This window comes from Patella vulgata, chromosome 2 (assembly GCF_932274485.2).
Source record: "Patella vulgata chromosome 2, xgPatVulg1.2, whole genome shotgun sequence".
Taxonomy (NCBI): Eukaryota; Metazoa; Mollusca; class Gastropoda; family Patellidae; genus Patella; species Patella vulgata.
In genome coordinates this window covers 32,392,727-32,402,543 of record NC_065880.2, presented here as the reverse complement: position 1 = coordinate 32,402,543, position 9,817 = coordinate 32,392,727, and the positions used below count along the sequence as shown (strand labels likewise).

At 34.1% G+C, this 9,817-nt stretch overlaps 2 long non-coding RNA genes across 3 annotated transcripts in view; one reads left to right on the top strand and one right to left on the bottom strand.

Annotated features, from left to right (window-relative positions):
* The window catches only part of LOC126811727 (uncharacterized), a 116,588-nt gene that overhangs the window by 25,685 nt on the left and 81,086 nt on the right, over positions 1-9,817 (bottom strand). The gene's annotated exons all lie outside the window — the stretch shown is intronic.
* Positions 3,148-9,164, top strand: LOC126811722 (uncharacterized). The gene is made up of 7 exons (XR_007675724.2): positions 3,148-3,223; positions 3,746-3,974; positions 5,774-5,836; positions 6,062-6,124; positions 6,688-6,732; positions 7,636-7,737; positions 8,363-9,164. It is a non-coding gene; the product is annotated as an uncharacterized LOC126811722 (long non-coding RNA).

Below are 9,817 nucleotides of genomic sequence, written 5' to 3'. Positions count from 1 at the left end.
ATGGGGCATTTTCACAAAACCATATGAAAATTATCAAGTAAATCACTTAAGGTACTAGAGAGAGAGAAAGAGAGAGAGAGAGAGATGGAGTTTAACGTCCACTCGACACAAACTAGGTCATTTCGGGACTAACATATGGTTTAATTTTATTTCAATAGCAGTGGGAGGAAACCGGAGGACCCGGAGAAAACCCACGAGGATGGACAGGCAACCCTACTCCTTGTCACGCACAACCGAGGAATCAAAACCATGCCAGCTGACTCAATGAGAGACTTCATAATACAGCGCGCACACGCTAACCATTCAGCCATCAACCCACCCCTGCCACTTAAGTTACTAAGTTACAGAGTTGCGCAAAAAAGACCACACATACAATAAAAGATAGGTTGCCAGGCAACAAAACATGCACCCACATATGCTCATTTCCAGCGGCATACATATCGATTTTGTTTGGGGGGGGATGTTTAGCAAAAATGAGACTGACTGATCCACAATGCCCCTAATATGAGTGAAGCAGCCATGAGTCAAGCACTGGAGGTGCAAGCTTTCTAGGGAGGTGCGGGGGCATGCTCCCACAGAGAAATTGTTTAATCTAGAGTCCCTGAAATGGAATTTAGGGGAAGATTTTGCAGAATTATGATGGTCAGAAAAGACTTATAACATGAGTAAAATTGAGTACTATGCATGGGAATTCATGTTATTAAGAGTTTTGCAAGAACATACAAAGTACTGTGAATCCGAGACAAATTCTGAAAGTTGTAATCACATCACTTACATGGACCTACATCTTCATTAGCAAAGGTATGACTATGTCCTCATATTTTCATTTAGCATTCGCGCTTAGTCAATATTAAGTTTGACTACCTATCAGCAATTTTGTCAAGATCGATCCAGAAACCATTAGATCAAGCAAGACGTAGACATTTTAAGCAAGACCGTAGACATTTTTAAAACCAATTTAAAAACTCATTTATACAACCAAGCCTATCAGTAATAAAAAGTAGTATATATCATGATTTGACATATGTCGGGTAATGTGATATGGTGATTGTAAAGCGTTTAGAGCATCTTAGGACTATTAGGTGCTATATATTAAATGCCTTATTATTATCATTATTATTATTACAATTATTGAAGTTTTAGGATGTGAACTCCCTGTGCTGTGCGTTACACACATTTAAAAACCAATTTAAAAACTCATTTATACAACCAAGCCTATCAGTAATTAAAAGTAGTATATATCATGATTTGACATATGTCGGGTCATGTGATATGGTGATTGTAAAGCGTTTAGAGCATCTTAGGACTATTAGGTGCTATATATTAAATGCCTTATTATTATCATTATTATTATTACAATTATTGGAGTCTTAGGATGTGAACTCCCTGTGCTGTGCGTTACACACATGATAAATATGCTACTCCCCATCTATCTCTCAAATAGAACCAAAAGTTCATTATTTTCACTTCAGCGGTACTGCCCCACTGCTTCTGTATGTTTTGACAAGGCGGTGGGGCATTTCATTTACTGTACAAAAAATGTTTTATACATAATATATATACCGGTATACACCTTTAGTTTATCCTTTTCTTGATATATTGTAACCACAATGAAACTGATCCTAATATTAAGTTAGACACTGTAATATTAAGGTTCCATAAACACTGTATCAGAAAAGACACAGTTGTCCCTTTAACCAACGGGAAGGAAACTGAGAATTCCTTTATCGCCCTCCCATTCCTACACATATGCTTGACTTACCCACCTCTCAATCATGACTGACTAGCTCCAGTTGTACAACCACACCAGGATTCTCATAGAAAAAGAGGACAAATAAAAGTACAAAGAGCTTGTTTTATAAAGGTGTCTAACAATTGTTAATGGTATTCTAAAATTGTACAAGCCAACAGTGAGGCTTATGTCCCCCGCCAAAATCCCGAAAAAAGTAAATGACATTAATTAATTGCACATTTACTTTTTTCAAAATTATCAAGCAATCAAATTGATTATCAACTATACACTTAATTTCATCACTCTTTATCAGATATAATCAAAGTTATTTTGTCCCAAAGCATTAACCGATGAAATTGCTTAGCTTCGCTTAACTTTAGTGGGAAATGTTAATCATTGAACTCAGTCAAGACATTCACCTACTGAGCATCTACATCAAGTTTAAACCTTCTACCTCAATTAAAAGCGAGTTATTATGTTCCAAAGTCTTGACCAATCAAATTGTGTATCGCGCCCCAAAGTTATCATGCCCCAACGCATCAACCAATCACATTGTTTATCTCTGCTTACCATAAGCAGACAAAGTTCATCATCGAGCTCCACCAATGCATTCACCTTATAAACACTAAATGTGAACCTTCTAGCTAAATTAGAAGGAGAGTTATTGTGTTCCAAATTCTCGACCAATCAAATTGCTTATCGCTCTGCTTACCCTCAGCAGAAAATGTTTATTATCGGAATTAGTCACACCAAGTTTCATCACTCTCACTTAATTAAAACTAAAGTTATCGTGTTCCAAAGTATCAACCAATCATATTACTTATCTCTGCTTACCCTAAGCAGAAAATTCTCATCTTTAAACTCCATCAAGACATTCACCTAATAAACACCTACACCAAGTGTGAACATTTTAGCTCAATTCGAAGGAGATTTATTGTGTTCTAAAGTCTTGACCAATCAAATTCCTTATCGCTCTGCCTACCCTTAGCAGAAAATGCTCATTATCGAACTTAGTCAAAGTATTGATGTAATGAAACTACACACCAAGTTTGATCACTCTCACTTAATTAGAACTAAAGTTATCGTGTCCAAAAGCATCAACCAATGAAGTTGCTTATCTCCGCTTACCCTAAGCAGAAAATTCTCATCTTCAAACTCCATCAAGGTATTGACCTAATAAACACGTATACCAAGTTCGAACATTCTAGCTCAATACTCAATTAGGAAAGTTATTGTGTCCCAAAAAGTGTGACGGACAGACAGACAGATCCATTTTAATAGTCCCCTGCTTTCTTCGAAAGGCAGTGGACATAATTAATGGGTTGAGGTCAAAACCTTATAAAAACCTTTTTGATAGTTTTAATGGGTTATACAATTTCGAATTTTATAAATGGGTTTACCCACAACAATGTTATAAAAAGCTGTGTATGATTTGTGTTATCACAGTTCATAACAGAACATAACTGAGGGAGTGTTTACATATACTTTAAAGTGAGTACTCTTATTTACTAACAAAACTCCAGTTATCAAACTGTCGTTTATTTTTTCTGTCTTCTGACATTTATAAACCAGTAAGGTACCACATACTTGTTTTTAAAAATAATTGTTGTCTAATTTGAGAAGGAAATAGGGACATAAATCCTTTTTATACTTACAGAATAGAATGGGGCTTAACCGCATTAGCTAAATAATTGGGCAGTCATGGTGGCTCAGTTATTATTAAGTTCCAAGTTTGATCCCTGCTAGGCCGATAAAATTTCTCAAATTTCCAGCACAGTTTTTCATTGTGAGTGGCGCAGGATGGAGGGACTGGTAAAGAACTGTCTCATTGGCAAACTTTACAGTTTGAATTCAAAATAAAAACTGTGCCACTGTCTGAGTGTATGGGTGCCTTCATTAGCCAAATTGGTGTAGAAAAGTAGCCTGATATTATTTTGGCTAAATAATTGAGCATTAGTTGCTTAATTTTTTTCTGTGGTTCCAATCAATGGACATTTTTTTATAACCTTACAGATGAGTCCATCAATAGTTTTACTAGCTACTATATCATTAGTGATAACAAATTTAGAAAAATCAACAGCTGAACCTCAAAAATATGTTATGTGTGGAATTGATCCATGTGATAAAGGAGAACGGTTTTGTGATAAAATGGACATGATTTGCAGTCCATGCGGCTATCTTGAAAGCTACTGCAGGGCTAATCACGAAGATGTGGGATGTCTGATGTACAACTGTATTATTAGTAAGTAATAAATATTCCAATTTAAAAGTTTTTTATGTATTTAAAAATTCAACTAGAATTGATTCTTAAGAACAATTTGAATATAAAACATTTCAATGTGGGCATATAAATACTGGGACTGGAATCAACATTATCCATCAAATTTCCTGTCACATTTGGATTAAAAGATGTCCTATTTTCCTATACATTTCTCTAAGTAGATCATTTATCACTTCTTGCAGTTACAGTAATTTATAGAGTCTATAATTAGGGCATTTTTAATATGACGTTATTCACATTCTTGGTGAGGGTGATAATAATGTCCCTTAAAAGATGACACATATATTGTATCCCATGCAGAAAGGAGGTATGTTATAATTCTCTTGGCATCAGGGCTCACACTGTCGGTCGCCAAAGTCGCAATTTGCGATAAAAATTTGAAAGTGGCGATTAAAATTTGATTTTGGCGATGTTTTGCGGTACTGGCGATTCTTTTTGAGAACTGGCGGAAGAAAATCTCAAAATTCTAATCGTATTTATCCTGGATTAACCATTATTGAGTGTCAATCACATGGCGGGATACTATAAATTAATCAACAGGCGGATAATCCGGATCGGGTCAATGAGTAATACCAATCAGTTGTTTTGGATTAATGATTAGTTGATTGATGATTGCCAATGATATATTTAAACCTTATCTCAAGTCATTATTTACTCCTAATGATTGCGAAGAGAATTAAATATTTTAATAATTGAATTCGTTTACCATGGCTTCATATACGGCATGTAAAAAATACAAGCATGCCGATCAGATATCATTATTTCAAATTATATTATCACCACTGGACGAGAACGAGTTGAATAGTGACTATTCTTGAGCGAGAAAACAGTTCGACATTTTTATCATATTACCGTTGGTCGACAAAATGCTCTAAAAGTTAACAACAGGTTTTAAGCATCTCTTAACAAATATAATTGAAATTTATACCATTATATCAGAGATTCAGATTCTGATAACTTTCCGGTACCTGAAAATAACAATAGGCCCATTGTGCACGCAACACATAAATTTATAGAAAACTGGCAATCCTTGGATGAGATTTGACTTGTAAATACAGAAAAAATATTGTACAGTATGGTGTTCAAATAGACTAAAGTCACCAAAAATAAAATATGATCTTATTTAAAAATCCCAACTTTGCTAATCTATGTAAAGACAGAATTTTAAAGTTGTATATTGTATTGTATCTATCGGTAATTGTTTTATAATAATCCAAGTTGAGATGTAGAATTGTTATGTGTTGTCATTCAATTTTGGCAGCTAAAATATTCCAGTTGGGGGAAAAAAATATGAACATTTTTTTTATATAAAAATTATCATCCATTTTGGCAAAAAAAAAATTGAAAGCCAGTGTGAGCCCTGCTTGGCATGGAATGGTTTAATGCTCCGTCTACACAATGCTTTGGTCATTTTGAGACTAACATATGAATTTTAATTGTCACATGTACAATGTCAGAGAATTTTGCTTGCAAAAATGTGTTCCTGTCTACTTCTCTTGAATTTCTAACCACAGGGATTCCTTTATGTGTGCACATATATATGTGCCCACAATGGAACTTGGGTTGTTTTTTTTTTTGTTACTAACCGAACAACAAGGAACTATGGCACATGAGAACTGGACTGGGTTTTGAAACTTGTGACATTCAATTCAAGAGGCCAGTACCCTACTGCTCAGTATCTTAGCACATTTAATAAAGACCGATAATATGTAGGTCTATGGATTTTAACTTTAATATAGAAAGTATCTGTTCTGTTTCAGCGAAGAACCAATCAACTGACATGGAAAAAGTCAAGTCTGAATATCAACAATTTAAATTGCAAAGTGAGTCATGTGCCCACAGTGGAACTTGGGTTTGTTTTTTTTGTTACTATCCGAACAACAAGGAACTATTGCACATGAGAACTGGACTGGATTTTGAAACTTGGGACATTCAATTCGAGAGGCCAGTACCCTACTGCTCGGTATCTTGGCACATTTCAAAAAGACTGATAATATGTAGGTCTATGGATTTTAACTTTAATACAGAAAGTATCTTTTCTGTTTCAGCGAAGAACCAATCAACTGACCTGGAAAAAGTCAAGTCTGAATATCAACAATTTAAGTTGAAAGGTGAGTTATGTGCCCACAGTGGAACTTTTTTTTTTCTTTTTTTTGTTACTATCCGAACAACAAGGAACTATGGCACATGAGAACTGGACGGGGTTTTGAAACTTGGGACATTCAATTCGAGAGGCCAGTACTGCTCGGTATCTTGGCACATTTAAAAAAGACTGATCAATATATGTACCGGTAGGTCTATGGATTTTAACTTTAATACAGAAAGTATCTGTTCTGTTTTAGCGAAGAACCAATCAACTGACCTGGAAAAAGTCAAGTCTGAATATCAACAATTTAAGTCATTTGACTTATTGTCAGGCAGCAAAAATGTTTGTACAGTTCCCAGATTCCCCAATGATAATTCTAAAACTTTCATGAGCCTTATTCATGATAATCTCCATTCTTAAACACAATGCATTAATTCATTTATTTTAGGCAAAAAAGAAGCTGAAAAAAGTCCAAGTTAAAGCTGGCTTAAACTTCCTAATGAAAATTTTAAAACTTTCACAAGCCTAATTTATGATAATCTAATAATCTCCTCACTTAAATACATTGTATTATTTCATTTATTTTAGGCGAAATGAAGCTGAAACAGAAAAATTTGACAATCCTAATATTAAGTAAGTTCTGTTGAAATTCAGAATGATTGTCGGTTGATAATAACTTTGGTTGCTAGTAATTTTTACAAAATTCAGCAAAGTGAGCAAGGGTAATAATTCTCTTGCGGTAACTGACAAAACTGGTGGAATTCAATTTTATTTTCATTTATCTGACATGTCTATCAATTACAACTACAAGGCATTTGATGGTAACTTCAGACATAAAAAAAATATGTTAAACGGATGCGTAGTGTGTACGAGATCCTTTTATCGTCTAGTCAGTTCTAGGAGGTAGAATTTGGTTATTTATGTTTTTATGTAATTAGGCAAGATGCGTCCCTTCCTGTTTTTTTCACATAGTCAAAATTATTATGTTATACTTTTGATATATTCACTATTTTGGCTGGTGTTTTTGGAGAATATCTTTGCGCGTGGACCACTTAGGCATATTCTGCTTTTTTTTTTTTCATTTTTTGATTCATCTTAAATTTTTAAACATATATCTTCCAACGAAGTATTTTAGTGCATTTATAGTATCAGGAATGTATTGCAAAAAACTAATGTGCCCCTTGATGTTTCATCTTGTATTTCCAGATAAACTTCTTGATGTTTCATCTTGTATTTCCAGATAAACTAACACTATAAATCCCTTCCATTTTTCTTTTCATTGCGCATGCAGTTGAATGATCCGACACAGCCCAAAAAAGAAAAAGATACATTTGGTAAATGTAGGATGTGCAGAGGATGACTTAGGATCTCACTGTTCCATAATATCTCTTTTGTTTGATCAATGTTTGATTTGTTGTAACTTCAAGGAAACAATAAAAACAATGATATAAAACACTGGCTCTGTACAACTATCAGGACTTTATGCAATTACTACTTTTGTTGAATTACATAAGTTATTAATTTTATGTTTTACAGGTGTTGTTGTGGGTGTTTTAGTTTTTATTTTACCGATATTTCTACTAGTATTCCGCTTGAAAAAATGCCCAAAACTAAAGGATTTTTTACCAAATTATAAAGGTTGGTCAATAATTATATACTACTATAATCATACTTGGTCCTATTGAACAGTATGAAATTAATTAAAGTCTTGATATATCATTTTAACACTATGGGAGTTATTTGCAAACTACAATATTGTGAACAATGAACATCTAAGAAGGATATCAGTCCAAAGATAGTTCAATTCCACTCAGTATTTACTATGTGGAATTAAAATATCATCCATCTATACTATTTGTTATGTGATCAGCCTATTGCAATTTTGTTGTCCACAAAAATTATTTTCATGCTTGTTTTAAATCTAATTGAATTGAATCCAAGCCCAAACATTATCTAGTGTTGGTATTTTGATTTTATTTTCGAGCTAAATGTTAAATAATCAATCTGAAATACATCTATTAGCTTGGATTAATAGAACCAGACCTTATAGACAAGCCAGAAGAAAGACATAGTCATAGTATAAGCATTGAAACTAATTCCAACCACAAATTTTTCAAATCCACCTAATCAAGATGAAGCTAAAGTGGTTTGAAAAGATTAATCCCCAATTAAAATTATGTAATCTCGATGCCACAGTAACCAGGGTAAAAATAAAAAAAATTGCTTATTAAAGAAATAGCATTTGATTGTGTTTACATTTCAGATAAAAATGATATGGTAGTTTGTCAAGATGAAACTAAAGTGGTGGATCCAGATTTGCCTCCTGAAGTACAGCAACCAGAACAAGAGGCCATTTCCCTTCACCCTGAATCTAAAACACCATTACTTCGTGAACCTGTCCAAGATAACTATCCAAAGGATCCTGAATATTCAGTATGCCAAACGACTACACAAACCAAACAGACTGATCCCCATAAATTTCCTCCCTCAAATATAAACCCAACTGAAGGAAACATGATGGGAAAAACACAGATAGTGTGTAACTGAAGCTTATAATATATCTACATGTCATAGTTAGTTTTCTTAATCGCTGTATTTTGTCAGCTTTCATCAAAAACTTTAGTTCTGATCACGTATTATTCAAATCCCGTATGTAATAAAAATAGGTTCACCTCGATATTTTTGATATACGTGTTTTCGTAATATATTGATTGAATGAAAGCTCTCCGATCCTGCTTTGGCTTCAAATTTACAACAGTTATATTTCTTCAAAATTACGTGTCTTCGTTTATACGATAGCAAATGTATGCAGAACTTCCGAAATAAGAATAGTTTGTGATGTCAAAACATTGTTTTCTTCTTTATAAAATGTCAACAAAATATTCAAATGAAAATAGGAACACTTCGCTATTTTTGTATGCCCACATTCTGGTATTGTCGCCACCACATGTCCGCCCTTCCGTCAACAATTTATTTATGGGCCCTCTACAGGTCATAATTTTTATCCATTTTCAACAAAACTTGAAACATAGGTTTATGTCCCTAAGATCTTGGTTCCTTTTGATATTGGCATTTATCAGACCGTAACTTCATGGACTATGGCCCCTGAATTTACGAAAAATCATGTTTTTAGCTTGTGGACACTGGAGGTCACAATTTTTATCCGATTTTGAAAATTAAAAGGTATGTTTATAACCCAAAGATCTCAGATCCTTTCGATATTCCTGCATATCGAATCTTAACTTCATGGATTATGGACCATGATTGTACAAAAAGTCATGTTTTTAGCTTGTAGCCACTCCAGAGGTCACAATTTTTATTCGATTTTAAAAAACGTTTTAATATATCACTGTTACACACTAATGATGGCGGAGTTCGAATTCTGTGAAAATAGGACCGTAACTGCCGGACAAAATGGCCGCAAATAGTGTAAAAGCATGCAATTCCAAGGTTGTAGACACCCTCGAGGTCACAATTTTTATCTGATTTTGGTGAGACTTTTAATATATGTTTAGGTCCCAAAGATCTCGGTCCATGTCGATATTCGCACATATCGCATTTAACTTCGTGGAATATGACCCCCGATTTTCAATATATCACTGTTACGCCCTAATGACAACTAAGTTCGTATTTCATGAAATTCGAATCGAAACTGCCGAACAAAATGGCCGCTCGACATACGCAGATAGTGTAAAAGTATGCAATTCCAAGATTGTGG